The 20,824-nt window shown below is 46.8% G+C and overlaps 1 protein-coding gene and 1 pseudogene across 2 annotated transcripts in view; one reads left to right on the plus strand and one right to left on the minus strand.

Moving 5' to 3' along the window:
* GABBR2 (gamma-aminobutyric acid type B receptor subunit 2) overlaps positions 1 to 20,824 on the minus strand; it is a 347,122-nt gene that overhangs the window by 285,837 nt on the left and 40,461 nt on the right. The gene's annotated exons all lie outside the window — the stretch shown is intronic.
* On the plus strand, positions 1,241 to 8,666 carry LOC306644889 (dnaJ homolog subfamily B member 6-like; annotated as a pseudogene). Its single transcript has 4 exons — positions 1,241 to 1,883; positions 3,204 to 3,269; positions 4,057 to 4,088; positions 8,558 to 8,666. The product of its transcript is annotated as a dnaJ homolog subfamily B member 6-like (transcript).

The following is a 20,824-nucleotide window of genomic DNA, read 5'->3' on the forward strand; positions in this document are numbered from 1 at the left end:
GTCCCTTAAAAACAGCCTTGCCTGGGAGGTGCTCTCCAACTCTGGGACCTGCCTGCTGAGATCCCTCCCTCCTAGGCAGTGAAGAGCAAGGTGGGGGCAGCAGGACAGGGGTACATCCATGTCCTGGAGCTGGCTCTGAATCCCTCTCAATTCTTCTTACTTCTTCCCTGTGATCACCTCATTTGCATTTAAAGGATTTGGGGCTAAATTCCACTAATTTAAACCTTTAAGACCTCAATTTCACTTGGATACTTTTTTAAGTTTTAGAGAATTATATATATAAAATTTAAACAATCTGATAGTTCCTCCAAAAAAGCTAGGAGTCCCCTTGCTACGGCAGGGGCAGGGTCTTATTCATCTTTGGATCTGCTGCACCTATGGCACCGAGTAGGTGCTTTTAAGTATGTGTGATGAACTGAATTTGATCCTCCAACTTTATCTGAGCCCACAGACCCTAGGGATCTTGCTGGCTCTCTACATTCGATTGCAAGCCACGAATGACAATGAGTCGGGAGCGGAGCAGAGTGGGGAGCGTAAACCTACCGGCAGCACCAAAGGCTACAAAATCCTCATTTTCTCTTCATCCTGCAAGTCTCTGCTCAGATATGCCTCCCCCCACTCCATGAAATACCCTGATGTCCCCTCCTGCCAATCAGAATTAACCACTCCTCGAGTGGTCCCTGAGCAGTCTTATCAGATGCCGGGAATTGGGCATGCAGGAAGTAAGTGTATGAGATGCACTCTGGGGGGAAAGATTTGCTACAGACAAGATTGTCTGGGCTGCAGGCAAGCTATGCTTTGAGAGCCCAGAGCAGGGAGAAGCCTCACCCACTAGAGAAGGGGAGTGTGAGAAGGCCTGAAAGGCTTCATGGAGGAGGTTCTATCTGAATAGAGTGGGCAGGTTAGTGTGCAAAACAGAAGGAAGCCCTGCTGAGGCTGAGGTTCTGAGACCAGGCAGGGTGCCCGGAGAAGCACTAGCAGATCAGTAGGTCTGAAGTGAGGGGGATGGAGTAAGATATTCACAGACTGAGCATGGTTGGGTTCCTAAAACTTTTGAAGCCTAAGTTTCCTCATCTGCAACATGGGGATAATAAGGTCTGCCTCATCAGTGATTCTCATACTTTGGCACACATAAGAATGGCCTGGGCTGCCCCCGCCACCAGCCCAGTGGTGCCGCACCAAGAGCACCTGGCCGCCTGCCCTGTCCTGCGACCTCAGACTTGTTCCAACAATCTGTTAAAACACGGTGGATTACTATGAAGTTCTAGGCGTACAGATATCAAAAAGGCATATCGGAAACTGGCACTAAAGTGGCATCCAGATAAAAATCCTGAGAATAAAGAAGAAGCAGAGAGAAAATTCAAACAAGTAGCTGAGGCATATGAGGTGTTATCAGATGCTGAAAAATGGGACATCTATGACAAGTATGGCAAAGAAGGCTTAAATGGTGGAGGTGGAAGTCATTTTGACAGTCCTTTTGAGTTTGGCTTCACATTCCTGAACCCAGATGATGTCTTCAGGGAATTTTTTGATGGAAGGGACCCGTTTTCATTCGACTTCTTTGAAGACCCACTTGAAGACTTTTTTGGGAACCGAAGGGGTCCCCGAGGAAGCAGAAACCAAGGTACAGGCTCATTTTTCTCTGCTTTTAGTGAATTTCCATCATTTAGAGGTGGATTTTCTTCATTTGATTCAGGATTTACTTCATTTAGCCACTAGGTCACGGTGGCCTTACTTCATTCTCTTCTACATCATTTGGCAGCAGTGGGATGAGTAACTTCAAATCTATATCAACCTCTACCAAAATAGTAAATGGCAGAAAAATCACTACAAAAAGAATTGTCAAGAATGGTCAAGAAATGGGCTGGGGCTGGGGCTCAGTGGTGGAGTGCTTGCCTCGCACGTGTGAGGCACTGGGTTTGATCCTCAGCACCACATAAAAATAAATAAATAAAGATATTGTGTCCATCCACAACTTAAAAATAAAAAATAAATAAAAATAAAGAATGGTCAAGAAACAGTAGAAGTTGAAGAAGGCAGCCAGTTAAGGTCCTTATGATAAATGGTAAGGAGAAGCTGCTACGCTTGCATAACAAGTAATTCAACGCATGCATTTAACAGAAATGTTAAACTACAACAAGCACCATTTGAGGATTAACAGGAACATTTTTTTTGAAGATTTCAGACAAACTCAACTTTCAGTATAACTGTACCTAATCTAAAGTATTTATAAACAGCTTGTTGGAGCCCCTATTTGTCATAGACTTCTGAGTTTATTGTTGGGACCACACAATAGGACCACTTTTTTTTTTTTTTTTTTTTGTCTTTAAAAGTGTTGTAATCTCTGTATGCACTTTGCTTTTTTATTAAACATAATCCAAGACGCGCCTTGACTTTGAGTAGTGCTAGGACAAGATTGTATTCTAACACCAGCATGGATCTGCTTTCCATTGTGTTTGACATGAGAGCCAAGTAGTGTCAGCCTGCTGTGAGCTAACATTGCCAGGATGAGTCTCCTGTGGAAATAATTTGGTTTTTTTATTTCACTATTTAGTAATGGAAGATATTAATGCATTAATGGTAATAAGTTTCTGGTTTAATATAAATTTAAGGATGTCTTCTAGTTGTGCATGAATGCTGGCAACTTAGTAAAGTTTTGACAATTGTTTAAATATGTAATGTTAAGCTTAGGTTTAAAAAAGCTGATAAACTGGGTCTTTGTCATTTGCTTTAAAAAAGAGAGAGAGAGAAGAAATGTGAATGTGTTTGGTGCATTTTTTCCTGAAAAAAAAAAAAAGAATAGCCTGGAAGTCTTATTAAAAATGCAGATTCCCTGGCTTCCTTCTTCCTACTTCCACTCCTATACAAGCACATCCAGAGTCTGGGTCTAAGACAGGACCCAAAAATATGTTTTAATGCACAGCATCTCTCCCTCTCCCACACAGACACATAGAGGCCATTCCTGGGGGTGGGGTTCCTATTACCCATAAAACACCAATTGAGCTAACTATAATACTTAAGTTATTCAGTACACAAAGCAACTAGTACCACATACCCACAGTTGCTGCTCAGAGTTAGTTCCCCTTCCTTCCTCTGTCTTCCTTCCTGAAATTCACTGCTTGCACAAGTTTTAACAGAGCAGAGAATCCCTTCCACCTCATGTATGCTTCTATGTCTATTTCTGTGTCTGCTTCTCCCAACAGGACCATGAGCTTCAGAAAGGGAGGGACCCTGTGAACATCCCCAGTGGCCGGCAGGTCCCTAGCCAGGTAAGTGATTTGCAAAACAGGAAAGCAGGCAGCACCACCCGCAGCCCCTCAGCCTGGCTCGCTGTTAATGGTGCAGGAAGTAGGTCGATGGGCTAGGGGGACCCCAAGCGCCTCAACCAAGGGGAGAGCAGCGGCACTTGGAGGAGTCATAAGAATGAAATCCATCAAGAAGCAAGAATCCTCCAGCACGGCTACTTCACACTTATGGCGCCCAGGGAACCGTTCAGCTTCCTGCACGCACTGAGTGGCAGGTGCTTGACCGCTCAACAAGTCCTTTATGACATTTCCAGGCTCTCAGACTGGAATAATATTAATGAAAGTTTCATGCCCTGATAAATAGTTCATCAGGAACCAAAGGATGACCCCTCCCTTCTCCCAGCCAGCCAGCCAGCCAGTCTGGATCCCTGTGGCTCATGGCTTTACCCGCTTGGCTTCCTTCTCTCCTCCAATCAATCACTGAGGCCCAGGCCCCCACTGTCAGCTCTGTCCATCCCCCAGCCCCAGCACCAAGGCAGACCTGTAGTTTTTCAGCAGGATCCAGGCAACAGGCTCCTCAGTGGACACCTTCCCTCCTCTAGCCCATCTCCCATGCTGCTGTGAGTCTCCCTGAGGCTCAGCTAGGAATTTGTCATTCCCTTTCTCAAAAGTCTGCAGTGGTTCCCTACAGCTCCAGAGTCAGATGCAAATATTTCAGCCTGGACATTCAAGCCCCCTGAGGTCTGATCTAACCTGACTTTCTTCCTCATCTTCCACTACTCTGATTCCTACACCCTTCCCCTTCACCCAGTGTGTTCTCAAGCTGCAGATGCTACCCTATTGGTAAGACATCAAGTTAATTTAGCAGGTTTTGGGCAGGAATTTTTAACAACACAGAACAGGAATACATTGTATACAGGAAGCTTTCATTTCATGATGATTCTGTTTTAGATGTGTGCATGCGGGTGTGTATGTGTGTGTGTAGGTGTGAATGTACCATATCGCATTATAAAATACACATCTTACCATGGATCACAGTTAGAAAGATTTGAAAACACCCATTTAGGCTAGACTGGATTCACCGTTTTTCTTCTCTGTTTTGGGGCTCACTGTTCCAGCTCCTGCTCCTCTCCCCACAGTTACCTCTATCCATCCAAATCTTAGGCATTCTTCCAGGCTGTCTTAGCTGGTTTCCCCCAAAAGCAGACCCTGAGACAAGGATGCTGATTTGTGAGGTGACCCCAAAAAGCATGGGTAAGGACATGGAGCCAGGAAACAACAGGAAGTACAGCTGACCCAGGTGCATCCTTGAGCAGGTTCCTGGAGTTCAATCCCACTGGGAGCTCTGGGGCCCCAGGGAGCTGGGATACTCATCCAGCAACCCTTGGCAGTCACTGCTGCAAGATCCTGGCACGTGGAAATTGCCAGGGCAGCATGGGAGCGCAAAGTAATGCCCAGGGGATCTGAATGGGGCAGTCACAGTGACAGCTACACAGGCTTAAGACAAAGGTCACCTCCCACACGAACTCCGCCTGTATACTCCATCCTCAATGTGCATGCATGCCATGAGTGTGAGCACGCACACACACGCACACACACACACACGCACACACACATATCACAGTTCCCCTTGTGTAGGAGACATTCCTTCCGCTGTTTTCATCCTTGAAATTCACTGACATAAAGATTTTAACAGAGCAGAGACTCCATTCTGCTCTATTAACTTGCATCTGTTTACTTTAGCTGGAGCCCCTTTGCTATTTCTCTGCTTCTATGTCTGTTTCCCCTAAGAAGACCGTGAGCTCTTTAAGGGAGGGAGCAGATTAGCTCAACATCCACACCTTCTTCTTCCTGGAAACAAAACCCAGCTTCTCCTTGGGGAATAACCTTTCCTTTACCCTCAGTCCACATGAGCCACTTGCATCCCTGTGGCCACAGTGACCTGGACAGAGAGGAACGCTGACCCCAATAGGTCCATTGAGACTTGATCAAAGGACATGGGGTTTTTTGTGTGTATATGTTAGGAAAAAGAATCACTTTGTTGCTGGCATTGCTGTGAGTTGCTGGCTGTCATCTTGCCACCAAGAGGAGAAAAGATGTAAAAGAATACAGTAAACAGAGAGGAAGGGAGGGGAGAGGGGAACCAGGTCTTGATGACGAAGCCAGAGCCCCTGGGGCCAGCCTTCCCAAAGCCTCTGAAAGATTCAGTTCTGAGACAATCAACCTCTTCTTTCCCTTGAAGTTAGCTTGAACCCAGTTTCTGTCACTTGCAACCCAGAATCCCATCCAGGGCAACCTGCTTTTTATCCCTCACTGTACTATCCCCTGGAGGGTGACCCCTCTGTACCTCTATGCTGCCTGTCACTCAGTAGAGAAAAGACAGAGTCTAGAGAGAGGGGTGGTGGGGTGCCACCCAGACACACTTCCCAGGCCACAACAGTTCCTGGCCACTGTCTATGTCTGGTTTGGAGGTCTTGGCCATGACCTCCAAACCAGAGTGGACAGTCACATACACAGAGGGCAGCCAGCAAAGAGCAGAAAGGACAAGACCAGGAAAAGAGGTCAGGGCTGAAGCATGTCTGGGTTGTGTGGGTCAGTCTAAAAGGAACCCTGGGTTCTAACTCAGAGCCCTTGGAACTTGCCAGCACGTTAACCCAGATTCAGCTCCAGAGAGGCCCCTCGTGCAGGACAGTTCTCCAGGTGGCCTCGGGCTGACCCAGTTCTCCCCATTTCTCGTCTGTGCTTCTCAAGGATCACTGTGGAGTTACAGCGGATGCAACCTCCTGAGATAAGGGGGACCGACCAGAGGAGTCCAGCTGTCTTCCTGTCCTGCAGAAACCAAGATGACATTCATCCCTGGAGCCCAGCGTGTCATCTGGCACCCAAGGTAAAAAGCCCAGGGTGAGCTGCTTTCTGGGGTGCCTCAGCTGCAGGGAAGCGGGGCATGCTCTGGAGACTCCATCCATCCTGGGCAGCTTTCCCATGTATTGGGAGGCTGGCCCATCACAAGTCCTAGGCTGTCACTTGCTGCTACTCTGTAAGTAATCAACCTGCTTTGTGCAGTGTGGGCACGTGTTTTGTCTCCTGGGCTCAGGTAAGTCGTAGCAGTGCAGCCCGAGACACACCTAGAAACCCAGTTCGCCACAGCTGGGGGACTAGGAATCTCTCCTCCAGTCTTGGGGAGTGGCAGGGCTGGCCCACGATCACCAGCAAGCTGATGACATCACTGGAACCAGAAGCTGGTGCTCTCCCCGCTGCACAGGTTAGAAGCTAGAAGGCCAAGCTGTTTCAGTTAGTGGACTTGGGAGCTGAACGGCTCCTGGCACGCTCAGCTTTTCCTACCTCCATCAACTGCCCTCCTCAGGATTTATCCGGTGTGAATTCTCCAGTGTTCAGGAGACTCTCAGTGACTGAGTCCCCACCCCACCCCAGAGGTTCTAAACGTCCCCCTGTATGCTAAAGTCACGTTCCAGCCCTGCTTGGACCACCTACAGCACATGCAGGATATTCCCAGTTAGCAAGTATGGTTCCTTTGGGAAAATTTTTTTGCAACCAAACACGTATCTTTAGCACCACTGAATCTTAAATAACTCCAACAATTGTAATAATAACAGCAGCCAAGCTCTAGGTGCCACCAAGTGCTGCCCATGGGCTAGGCGCTGTTCAAGTGCTTTACTCAGACCAGCTCCTTCAATCCCCACGCCAGCTCTATGAGGTGGGCACCATCATTATTCTTGTTTTATAGATGAAGAAACAGAGGCACAGAAAGATTAGATAACTTGCCCTCAATTCCCTATCTAGCAAATAGCAGGCCAGGATGCAAACCCAGGCAATCCGGCTCCAGCGTCCCCACTCATGAACCTTATGCAAGGTACGTCCTCTGAGCAGGAAAGGGTTTGGACAGCAGGTCTGAGACTGTGTCTTTAGAAAATTCTGCTAGAGAGGTTGGCCCTTGCCTGGGATCTGGAAACTTGGATTTCAAGAGTCATTACACTTATGTAAGAGTGGGTCACTGAGCCTAAATTGTGTGAACCGTGTGGTTTCCATGAAACACCTGATTTCCTTCCGGGAGTGTGGATTTAGGTGTGTGCCAGCCTATGTGACCAGCCCCCTAGTGACTACCCTGGACACTGAGACTAATGAATTTTCCAGTATCCACAGTGTTGCTGCCATTGTTGCCAGAGGAACTGAGCACCACCTGCGTGACTCCTCTGGGACAGCCCTCTTGGAAGGTCACACCCGGATTCCTCTGGACTTCCCCCATGAGCCTTTTGCCTTGGCTGAATTATTTTGTATTTGTAGCCTTTTGCTGTTATAAATCATAACTGTGGATACAAGCATAGGCTTTCTGCAGGTCCTCCTAGAGATTAGCAAACCTGGAGATAGTCTTGGAGTTCCTAATATACACTCAGAAGTCCTAAGGCTAATTATCTGAAAGACTCTCCTAGAATGCCTTGGTTCAGCTGGTCTTGGTGACAGTTTTCAGGTCCCTACGCATGATGCATCAGGCCATCTTTGGTATTTCGATGTGCCTCAGAGAGGGCTGTCCAGCCCTGGACTGGCCTGGGGCCAAGGCTGGCAGGGCTTTTGAAGGACCATGGTGGCCTCTTGAGCATCAGAAGTGGGCTCTTAGCAATCAGTCGGCCCAGCAATGTTCAGGGAAACTAAGGCTTAGAATTGTTGCCTAATCTTCTCCAGAACTAGAACTTAGGTCTCTTGACGTTCCATGCAGGGATCGCCCTGGTCTGTTCCAGACAGTGCCAGTCACAAAGAGTGGAGGAGGCGGAGTCAGGGGGCATGTTGCTGCTACCATTTAGGGAACCGCAGTAACAGGGTATGCCTTTGGGAATGGGGTGTGAAGGAACTGAACAAACACAGTGGGTCTCAGGGGTGCTGAGGATGCCAGAAGAGTCAGACACAGTTCCTGTCCCAGGGTGCTCTCATCTAGGAGGAGGCCTTACTTCTGGGTCTGAGCAGCCCATCACCAGGAAAGCTCAAGCAGAGCTGAGTGGTTGCCTATGGGACATCTGCCTCCCGGCATCTGACAGGAGAGTCGGTGGTTGTGGACCTGATGAGACCAGGCCAGCATCCTGCCAGGCCCACTGTGTTCCTTCTCTAAGCCTCCTCTCTGTTCCATTATTCGCCAAAGAAAGCCCAGCCCAGCAAAGGCACCGGGCACAGCAGAGAAGACATAGTGGGCTTTAAACAGATGGCCTCAGGCTCAATACCAAACTCTACCCCACACTATCTCTGGGATTCCAGCAAGTTCCATAAGCCCTCTGACTCTCGGCTCCCGTATGTGTGAATAACAGGGGCCTGGGAGATTGCAAGAAGACTGCACCTGGCCCTGGGCCTGGAACCCGGCAGACTGTGCCCTACCCGCTGGATGTCGAGTGCTGGCTGTACCAGTTTTATGAATAGGCCACCTACTTTCCCTTCTCCACTCCACCACCAGGAGGGAGAATTAGGTTAATTACATTGAGAAGAAATACAAGAGGGTAATAAGGTCTCCAATCACATCTTTTGTTCACAAGTTAAATAAATGTAGAAGTTTTTACCCAAAGGGTGTTAAGATATTTGACCTCCTTACCTTGAGTCTATGGAGGTTAGTCAAGAAAAGGTCCCAGTTACTCAAGTTCAACTTCATAAGAATGAATATCATTTTACTTATCAATGGAAATGCTAATTATTTATGAAATATTTGGGTTTCTTTTTTCCTCCAAGCAAGTTCACAGCAACAGGAAACACCACTTCCAACAGTTGTCTACCCAAGTTCAGGATGCTTCTCTAAGTCCCTCTGGGTTCTATCAGTAAGCACACATATTCATGAGTCTGTAATCATGCAGGACACACTTCTACCACTTCACAGTGTTTCAAAGATGCAGCTTAGTGTCTCAGCATCTTCCTGACACCTGCTGCTTTCCAGGGAGTGTGAGGATGGTGAGGGCTGGAGATCACCTCTCTAGGTCATTCTGCCACCAGGTGACTCTCCCCAGTCCCCTCTCTAGGTCTCAGTTTTCTTCTCAGTATAGCAATGGATGGGTTGGACTAGCTCAGGGGTTTCCAAGCCCAGTTCAGTTAGCATTATAATCGATGAAGGAGCTTTTAAATATCCAGAGTCCCATGCCTCACCCAACCTAGAGAGCACAGCCTGGGAATGTGAATTTGGCAAGACCCGCCCCTTGAGGGGGACTCATTCTCATGTCTGTTCAGAGACCAGCTGGACTAGACGAACTTTTAAGTCCTTTGAGAGTTGATCTGCTACCTTTTGGATGATGACCTCACAGGACAGATACTTAGTAATGATTTTAATCATTCTCTAAATTTCCAGACATCTGAGCTGTTTTCCATTTTCCTAAGTAGGATCTTTTGAAATGGGCCAGGCAACATCATTTTCCTTCATTCACAGGCATCAGTAGAAAACTCAGAGCCCAGAGGAAAGTCCACATTCTAAAGGTCCATTAAAAAGAGTGTCTCCAAATCCAGGTCAGTTTCAAAGGTAGATTTCTCCTGCTTCATCTCTCGGTGATGAAAGGGCAGGGCTGTGTGGGTTTGATTTAAATCTAACTGATTTAACTCACCAGTGAGGAAGACTCAATTTGGCCAATATTTCTCCTAGAAAAGATGTGTTCTTCTTTCAGAAATATAACCTTAAAGCTTTCTTTACAGCTGAGACAAATGTAACTTTCCTCTTTGTTTAAAAAAAAAATATATATATATAGTGATTTTTATTAGAATCCAAGCATCCAGGAATGTCAAAGCTGGAACAACCTAGAGGTCACTGAGTTTTACCTCATCCGGCCCCACAGAGGCAGAGAGTGACCTTCTGAGGTCACACTGGAAATCTGTGACAGGGCAAGGGGAGTGCTTCTCTCCAGCCCCCGGTCCCCCAAAGAGCCCCCTTTCCATCAGTCCCCACTGCCTCCAGCTTGATTTGACCCCTCCCAGGGATCCCATGGCTGCCAGAGAATCCTGGACAATGGCTTCATTTTCTTCTACCCAAAACAGACAGGGGTGGTGGGATACAAATAGCAGCAAGAGAAAAAGAAAGCCCTCCTCCTGGACCCGTAGGTCCAGGGACTGGAGTTCAAGTTCCTTGGACACATGACTCCCCATTTTTTTGTTGTTGTTGTTGTTGTTTTTTGGCTCTCTCACATTTTTCTTTTATTATTGGTGATTCCCGGTTTTAAGGTGCTGCAACCATAGAAAGATCTGCCTCTGTTTATGCTGACGGCTAAAACAGACTGAGAGAAACAGACAGGGTGAGGGGTTGGATTAAGGATTTCATTCTCCATTTTCCTAGAGTATCGTGTTGTTTAAAAAAGTATGCAAACTTAACCACAAAAATATATGAAGCTCTTGGAAGGGGGAATTCGGGGGGCTACCAGGAAGATGGAGGTAGCCGTTCTCCTCGCTTTTTTTCCACTAAATAACAAGACCAGCTATTTTGGATGTTTTCTCCAACAGTGAGCATGCGCACTCTGTTAACACATGCACCAAGGCAATGCACCCACCCGTCCTCGGTGAGTGCTCTGAAGGGCCTCTCCCGTCATCACCCCGACATCCCAGTACACACTGCTCATCCTAAAGCTCACCAAGCATGGGCCAATTACATTGCCTCCGTTCATGGGATTTCTATCTCCATCTTTTATTTATTCATTCATTTTAATTTTTCACCTGTTTTCATCCTCTCTTCCCAGGAATCAAAGCCATCATCTCCTTTTAACTAACCTCCCAAGAGCAGCAGTGTAGCATCAACGAACCAGACTGCCCAGGCCAGAATCCTGGTTCTGCCACTTGCTGGCTGGGTGACTGAGGCCAAGTCCCTTACCTTCTGTCTCACCTCAGTTTCCCTGTCTTTAAAATGGAGATTAAAAGAATAGTACCCAAATCATAGAGTTAACACATTTTGCATTTTTTAAGGACTCAGAATTGTGCCTGGCACAGAATAAGTACAATATAATTGACAAATTCTAAAATACCTTTGCCAGTCCAAAAGTTAATGAGGTCATCAGCAAAATCCCAGAGAGAGGGGAACACTACAGGACAAATGACCCAGTTTCACCAACAAATAAATTGCAAGGAGGAAAAAAAAAAGAGAATGGAGGAGGGAGATGAAGAGGGAGCCTTTAGATTAAAAGATGCTTAAGAGATATTTGTACACTCATGTTTACAGCAGCATTATTCACAAAAACCAAAAACCAAAAGGTGGAAACAACCCAAGTGCAGGTCAATAGATGAATGGATAAATAGGTGGAGGTATATAAATACATTAGAAAATTTTCAGCCTTAAAAAATATTTCGGTGTGTGCTATATAACATGAATGAAGCTTTAACAACATTATGCTAAATAAGCCAGTCACTAAAAGACAACTGTGTGATTCCATTTATAGGAGGTACCTAGCATACGCAAACTTTAAAGCAAAATGGTGGAAGCTAGGGGCTGGGGTGGATGGGAAATGGGGAGTTAATGTGTAATGGGTACAGAGTTTCAGTTGGAATGACGGAAATGTTATAGAGATGGGTGGTGGTAATGGCTGCACAATGTGAATGGACTTAATGCCACTCAACCATACACTTCAAAACGGTAAACTTTATGTTACATGCATTTTACCACATTTAAAAAAAGAGAGAGAGATGCTTTAGGGAGTTGCCAACCAACCCATAATGTGTGGACCTGAGTCCAAAGCAAACTTAAAAATTTATGACATGTCTGAGACAATTGGAAATTTGAACCTCAGATAAATATTTTATGCTATTAAAGAATTAGTGTTGGTTTTTTGTTAGGTGTGATAATGGTTTTTAAGAGTCCTTGTCTTTTAGAAATACAAATGGAAATATTTCCAAACAAAACCATCCAATGTGTGAGATTAGCTTCAAAATAATAGGGGAGAGGAGGAAGTAGCCCAGATCACCACAGAACAAGTTGGCGGTGAGTTGTTTGTTGCTGGCTGATGGTCACGGGGGTCCTCACACGCTCTGTCCACTGTATGTTTGAGTTCCACACTCCTCAACAACAGAGAGCCAGTGTTTTTATTCCTATTTCTCCCAGGAGGAAACTCAGGTTTGGAGAAAGCAAATGACTTGCCCAGGTCATAAAGCTCATGGAGGACTTTCCTGGAATTATATTCTGGTTTTCAGTCTCTGAACTCGGTGGTCTTCCCTCTCAGCCACAAGCATCTCTGCCACACACCCACACAAATTGAGAGCCGTAGGTGCTGAGGAAAGCAGGCCAACAGCACAGGCCTGCTCGCGAACGTCAACAGCCATCTAACTGTGGGTGCCCACTCCTCATCATGCTGCGGTGGGCTCCGTGGGAACAGAGTCCTTGTCCTTGTCCTGGGTGCTCTGCACCTGGTACAGGCGCAGACCCCTCGCCCCCGGTTTGTTATTTAATATCTATGAGCTCCTTTGAGGGTCCACGCGGGTGAGGAAGAACTAGTATTCAGAACTAGTTATTCATCCGTTTACTGGGTCCTTTCCGCGTGCTGGGCAGTAGGGACTCTGGAGTGTGAAACTTACTCACTCGGGCTGGAAACAAGCTGCTGAGCACAGTGGGAAAGCACAGAGGGCGGGACACACAGAACGAAAGGCAGAGGGACCACGGCCCGCAGGGCGGAGGGAGGCAGCCCTGAGGAGTGAGGTCAGAGGCCAGCTCTGAGGAGCGTGGGGGTCAGCGAGGCACCGGGGAGCAGGGAGCCCCCTTGAGAGCGCCGCACGGTGCACGGGAGGCTGGGAAGGGGACGGCCCTCCCTGGCATACACAGAAAGGAGGAGCTGGAAGCTTCTGTGCGCGAGGATGCACGTGGCAGCTTTATTCATAACTTGGAAGCCACCACAATGTCCTTCAGTAGACAAATGGATAGATCAACTGTGGAACCACCAGACAAGGAATATTATTCACTGTTCAAAGGGAATGAGTCGCTGAGCCATGGAAAAGGAACGTTAAATGCATGTTACTAAGTGACAGAAGCCAGTCTGGAAAGGCTCCACACTGTACAATTCCAACGGCGGGACTTTCTGGAAAAGGCAAAACTACAGAGGCAGTAAAAAGATCAGCGGCAGCCGGGGGCTGGGGAGGGAGGACTGGGGAGCGTGGGCTTCAGGGCAGAGCTGCAGCTCTGCATGATCCTGCCGTGACGGGTTCATGGCTCTCAACGTTCCTCCTACCCCACAGGACGTCGAGGGCAAGAGTGAACCTGAAGGGCAGCCAGGGGCTCTGAAGTGTGGGCACAGGTCCCTTGGGTGTGACAAGCGTGCCACACAGGGGTGGGATGTTGAGAGTGAGGCTGCAGAGCACGCGTGGGCCCTCCTCTGAGTGTCCTGTGAATCCAAAACTGCTCCTAAAACAATGAAGGCCAAGGAAAGGAGGAGGCAGAGGGTAGGCCCCAGAAAGCAAGAGGACTGGAGAGAAGTTGTCCATTCAGGACCTTACAAGTGATGTCCAGGGGCTGGGGATGTGGCCCGGTGGGTAGACGGCCTGCCTCACACGCAGCAGGCCGTGGGTTCAATCCCCAGCACCACCACCAAAAAAAAAAAAGTGATGTTGAACATTTGGATCTTTATCCTGAGGATGATGCGGGGCCACTGGGGGGGCCTGGGCAATGAGATGCTCTAAGACTTCTGCCGTGTAAAGAGCAAACTGACAAGTGGTCACCCTGGACTCAGGGAGACAGAAACCCCAAGAGCCAGATGATAGGGGGCTAGAGGGGTGACAGCAGAGGAGAGTAGAAGTGCCAGGACCCAGGAAGTATCTAGAACGGATGGGGTGGGCGAGGAAGAACAGGTGTGGAGGCCAGATTCCAGGCAGGCCTCTGGCTTGCAGAAATGGGTGGGTGAGAGTGCTATACACAGGGCAGGGATCCCAAAGGAAACACAGGACTCTGGAGCAGAGCTCAAGATGCTGCAAGTGCATCCGACAGGCCTCATCACCGGGCAAAGCCCAGCTTTGTGTTTCTGTCTTATAAAGAGGAAAAAAAAAATACCCATTCGAGCTGATATTTTGAGTAATAAGTGGGCAAGTACTTCAACATTTAATTTATATGTCACTAGTTTCAAAACTCATTTAAAAACCTTCCTATAATCTTACCAGGTTTATGTACACTGACATTATAACACCCAAATTATTTCTGATCTAAAAATAATTACCCCGTATGTTGCTTTGCCTGAAAAAAAGTGTTGAGAGAAATTATTGGCAAGGAATATTTTTCCATTGCCAAATAACAGTGAGCCAATTACCAGTTGTGCCTTAACTCATTTCATCCATTCTTAAGAAACCCATCAGAGGAGAACCACATTTCCAGAATACACGGAGGAATGGGGGCGGGGAGGTCCCAGCAGGAGGGCAAGTCATTGTCAAGTGAAAGGTGAACTATGGGGGAGTCAGAAGATGGGGAGGAGTCAAGAGTTGGGAGGGGGTCCCTTAGCAGGCAGCTGGGGAGGGGGAACCGGCAAGAGTCAGCAGGTCCTTTACCGTGGATTAGAGGTTGCAAACAGAAAATAAATTCAAACTTAAAATATATTTTATCTGTTCCACACAGTGCTACTAAAAAAAAAAAAAAAAAAAAAAAAAAAAAAAATTGAGCCAAGCTTTTGAAAATCCAAATTTCTGACTTCTGTTGAGAAATCAGTAGATCTGGCTAAAATGGGTCACCTCCCCTTGTGGGGAGAAAGAGCCAAAGTTAAGTAGCTATTGCTCTTCTGAAACCTGGTTCCATAACTCGCGCCTCACAGTTTGCCCAACTCCACCTTCAGCTGACGTGTATCACTAAAATTACAGAGGAGGGTTTTTTTCATAGTGAAAAATTATTTCTCTGTATCTGTGTCTTTATTAAAAGTGGAAAAACAAAACATAAACCAAGAGGACTGTACGTTTCCAAAAAATGGGGAAGGCATATTTCTCAACAGCATTCAAATCCATTCGTACAGGTGTGACATGCACAATGTGAGTCTGTCTGTCCCCCTCACACCTGCTCTGCACCTGTGTCTACTTTCTCTGCCCTGCCCCCCCTGGTCCCCCTGCCCTTGAGTCTTGCAAGCTGTCAAACTCAGACTCAGGTCTTAGATCCTCAGCTACAAGGAGGGGACCCTGTGAAACAAAAAGGGATGCAAAGAAGTCACAGCCACAACTGAGGCCCATGTTCAGTTTTTAGAACCAGGATCCAGGGCAAGGGCCAACTCAGCAGACTCAGTGACAATGATTCTGATGATGACAGTCACCAATAGCTCTTCCTGAGCACTGATTGTAATATTAAACAGCATGCCGAGTGTTTTACATGTATTCTTTTAAAATCATTTCACAGATGAGGAATCTGAGATTCAGAGAAGGCAAGTCCTTCACCCAAGGTCATCTGACAAATGAGGAAATGAGGATTCAGAGGCCAGAACCCAGAGCCCACCACCCCTGGCACTTTCCACTGGAGATACACGTGAGAATCACAGAAGACATTGAGGAAACATGCGCCTAGGGCCCCACCTCCGGAACATTCTGGCTGGGTAAGTATAGAGTGGAGTCTGGGCATCTCTATTTTTAAAGCTCCCAGGTGCTCCATATGCACAGCTCAGTGGAGAGCAACCACCTTACCCCCCGCCGCGGAATGAATGAATACTGGAGTGAACTGGCTAACACGAGTGCACAGAGGCTAACTTTTCCCATTAGAAGCTGTCACAGCGACCTGTTTTACAGCAGTCACTCCGCACGCAGACAAGTGCCTGTTCCAATCCATTGCCCTGACAGCCCTCCAAAGGCAGAACCAGCATCTGTCACACAGAGACCAGTTCTTATTCAATGTGGCATCCTAAAAGGTGACTCTTCCAAGAACCCAGCGACTACGTCCTGCAGAGGCAGGCTTGCTCCCAGGGCTGTGCGTGCACACCAGCCTTTTGGTCAAGAAGGGAGAAGGCCTGGGAGTGGGGGCAGCGTGTGGCCTCACAAGGCCATGTGGTAGCAGTGGAGGCCCTTGTGATCACCAGCCACATGAGCACAAGCTTTGGAACCCCAGCTCACTTCCCAGAAGACCCCTGCCTGGAAGCAACGAGAAACAGAAATGAAGTGGACAGTGCCCTGGTCAGTCTGGGGGTTGTCATGACCTGGTCTTTCAGACGCACTAGAATTCTTCTTCCACACATGTAAAACGAATTTATTCTCCCTCTGGGCAAAACACTCCCAAGTCTGACCACATGACAAAAATCACTTTATAAAGCTGCAGCAGTGATATTATTATCATAAGAAAAACTATTATTCTTCTCTTAAGACAGGGGTGCTTTAGATATTAAAGATCACGAAATGGATCACGTATATATTCTTGCTTTGGCTGGTAGGAAGCTCAGGGCCAAAGTTCTGATTTAGTTTTAGCAATTATTCCAGGCTTTTTGCACACATTTCTCTACCTACTTCATTCCTCTTTTATTTTCTCGTTTTCCTTTTAGCATATTTAAAATTCTCCATTGATTTGTTTATTTTAAAACACCATACTGTGGGAATTTTTATAAATTCTTTGTTCATTTATAACATTGCTTCATTTACTGCAAAAATTTAGAAGACATACATCAGGGGTCAGCAAACTTCTTCTGTAAAGGCCCAAATAATAAATATTTTATTCTTTGGAGACCATACGGTCTCTGTCTCATATTCTTTTTTTTTTTTTTTTTTAAATAACCCTTTATAACTCTAAAAACCACTCTTAGCTTGCAGTCTTAAAAAAAAAAAAAAGGTACTATAGTTTTCTGACATGTAATATAGACTAAAAATTATATTAAACTGTAACTTACCAGAAATAATCACTACTAAAATTATGGTGCCTATTCTTCAAGACATTTTTATATGCCTATTTTTAATGAGATCTTGATTATGGAATACACTGTTTTTTGACCTGCCTTTTCATTCAATAATGTACTAATATTTTTCTATGTCAAATTGGACACAGAAAGCAGTACATAAACATTGTATAGGTATGTCAATATTTATTCAATCAGTCTTATCCCCTTAAGCATTCAGAATAGTTTTTATTTTTTCACTATTACAGATAATACTCTAACTACTACCTTGGGATAATGTCTTAGAAATTGATTTTCTATATCAATGAAGATACATATTTTATAGTTATTTGATAAATATTCTCAGATCATCTTCCAGAAAAATTATACTAATTTACTCAACACTCTCACCAAAGAGTATGAAAATCCATTTTTCCTTAATCCTCACCAACAATGGAAATTATCTTTTTAAAAGATTTTTACCAATCTGATGGGTAAATGGTATCTTACTGCTTTGATTTTAATTTCTTTGATAGAGTGTAAGTGTGCGTGTGCGTGTGCATGTGCGTGTGTGTGTGTGTGTGTGTGTGTGTGTAGCTAGGTTATTTGTAACTAGGTTATATCTAACTGCATTTATTGGTCAATTACATGTATTCTTCCGTGAATTTCCTGTTCCAGTCCAAATTAGTACCCTACTGCTGCAATAACAAATTACTACAAATATAGTGTCTGAAAACCACACCTACTTATTATCTTATAATTCTGGAGGACGAGAGTCCAAAATGAGCCTCATGAGGCTAAAGTCAAGATGTAGGCTGGACTGGTTCTGTTCAGAGCCTCTGGAACTCCCCACCTTTCTCAGTTCCTACAGGCCACCTGTGTTCCTCGGCCCAGGGTCTCTTCCTTGTGTCACTCAAACTTCCTGATTCCACCTTCACATCTCCACAACTCACTCTGACCTCCTGCCTCCCCCTCATAAGGATCTTTGTGATAACACTGGGCCCACCTGGATGACCCCAGATAAATCATCCCTCCATCTCACCAAAGGACCTAATTGCATCTTCAAAGTCCCTTTTGCCATGTAAGATAAAATTCACAGGATCCAGGATTTAGGCTGTGGACATCTCTGGGGCCATTGTTAAGGCTATACAGTGGGTCCTTTTCCCATTGTCCCTTGGAGTGTTCATCTCTTTCTCATTTTTCCTTTGGTGCTTTCAAGTGATAGTAGAAGCTATGGTGCAACACCCGGATCCCCCTTTTGGGACAAGGGGCACCTATCCCCCTAGCTGCCAGGAGTGTCTGCTACCGCTAGAGCACAGATGAGGTTCTCTAGAAACTGCCCTGGGCTCAAGGAACTGCCCCCTCGCCCTGTCACTAGGAACAGTCTGCACCCAGGACACAAAGGCTATCACTTCCTTGACTAGGGACAAGCCCATAGCTCCCTGTAGAGTTGGTCCAGGCTCCAACTGCAGCCACACGGTGGTTTAACGCCTCCCTCTGTCAAGCTGGCTTCCCTTACTCTCTTACAGGTTGTTCCTGACAGCCCTTAGGAGAAATTTCCCTGCACACAAATCTCAGTTTCCCAGGAAACCCAACCCAAGGAGCTGGCTTCAGAAGTCGTTCTAGGAAGCAGAATCTAAGGAGAGCGTGGAGCTGGCACTGAGAAGCCCACGGATGGTGGTAGGTGTGGCACTTCTGCCTATGGCATGCTCAACAGTGGGAGGCGAAGCTTCCACCAAGGCCAACTGGAACAGGATATGGGCAGTCACGCAGGTGTCAGGGAGGTTTGAGCAAAGCAGTAATTGCAAGGGGTCGAGAATCAGATGGCTGTTGCTGGATATAATGCAAGTGTTGAGAAAGACAAGGACAGGGTAAGCAACTTATCCACCAATTGAAAAGAATAAATATCAGAGATTCTTCTTGGTAGCTTGTAAAGAGACTCATCTTAGATAGCTGAGGGCCAGAAGATGCTGACGATCAGACCCAGGAGTAATATAAAAGGGTAGTGAAGCTCCAAAGTGGGGGGAATTATCAACCCTGAAAAACTTGATATGTGGGAATCGGGGCCCTGATTGGGGAAGGGGACCATAAGACTTGGAATGGAAACATCAACTCATTCACTAGAAAACTGTGAATCCCCAGAATCTCCTGCACCCACTGGGCCAGCAATAGCGACCCACTCCTCCCCAGTACAGGCTAGTGCTGTCCCCTGATAAAGATGAAGCAGAGAGATACCATACCTGCTCATCCCCATCTCTCTTCCAGACCATCAGGCCATCAGGCCAAAAGCTAGACTCAAGTCACACACAGACCAGACAGGTGACACCCGCCAAAGCTGTGGGAACCAGCCAGAATTCAGCAGGGAGTGCAAGGTGGTGTCTGGGCTGGGACTTAGAGTAGAGGGTCAAGAGGGATGGGACATAAAGTTGGTGAGGGGCAAGTTTACGATGATGGGAGGAGCCAGTGTTTAGTCCTAGAGAAGACATTTCCACGAAGGCTCTCAAGCTCCATGAGGCAGGAATGCCCAGTCAGGACGGAGGTGGGGAAGGGACCACAAAGCTCAGGGAAGCACGCCCAGGAGGAAGGACACACTACGCAGGCCAGAAGGCCACCCAGGGTGAGCCCAGGTGGGCATGCAGAGAAGGGTCACCAACATCCTATGGATAGCCAGCTCCAGCTCTCCCCTGCAGGCCAGGCTAATGACAGAAAACGCTGTTCTGGAACTGGACCCCTTGACAGCCATGGGGATGATCGGAGTCCAAGTAATAAGAGGCCAGACAGCAGCACTTAACTGTGGGAAGCAAGGTGGGCGCAATTATCATAATGAGTGGCAGGGTCAGAGCAGCGCCTGCGGGCTGGTCCAGGGAGGTCGAGGGAGATCGATGCTCAACAGAACAGAGTTCCTTGAAGAAAGAGGGATGAGCAGTCAACAAGAGCATTGCTTAACTCATACGACCAAGAAATGAAGAAATCAAGGGCAGAGAAGCAGAGCTGGGCATGTGGTGCACACCATGGTCTCAGCTACTCTGCAGGCTGAGCTAAGAGGATCATTTGAGCCCAGAATTCAAGGGCAGCCTGGCAACATACTGATGTCCCATCTCAACAAACAAACAAACGAGCAAACACAAACCATCATGAACCTTTGCTCAGTTTATGAAGCCAAGACAGTTTGCAGACCTGAAACCCTGTTTGGAGAAGAGAAGGGGTTCCCGTGGGGAAGGACCCTGGAACACCAGAGTAAGTGCATGTGATAATAATTCCCTCTGTCTTTCCCCGGGAGGACTTGCAGGATTGATATAGGTAACCATAAACTTAGGAAGAAGAAAGACCCAGATGTTTTGAGGGTTGTTAAATACAGGCTCTGAGTCGATACTGACAGCAGATATAATCTCCATGGTTCCCTGTTAGAATGGATGTATATGGAGGTAGCTAACAAAAGCCACCCTGGCCTGTGTTCAGGTCATAAGGAGTCTACTAAGTCCACAAGCCCACCCCACCCCCACTTCCCCATGAGCATCCCAAGAAAGGTATGATTGGAAGGGCCACAATGAGAGTGGGCAGGACCCCCATATGGTTCCTTGGCCTGTGGGAAAGAGTTGTCATCATGAGGAAAGCCAAGAGAAAGCTTCTGGAACAGGATTACCTCTTCCCTAGCCAAGGCAGCAAGTTGAGAACAATCTTGCCATATTGGGATGAGAACAGCAAAAGACCCAAAGAACAAAGGGCTGATGATTCCCATCACATTCCCACATAAGTCCCCAGTCTGGCCCCCTCAAGAACAAGATGGATCCTGGTGGGTGACAGTGAATGACTGCAAACCCAACC

Source organism: Sciurus vulgaris, assembly GCF_902686455.1.
Source record: "Sciurus vulgaris genome assembly, chromosome: 15".
Classification (NCBI taxonomy): domain Eukaryota; kingdom Metazoa; phylum Chordata; class Mammalia; order Rodentia; family Sciuridae; genus Sciurus; species Sciurus vulgaris.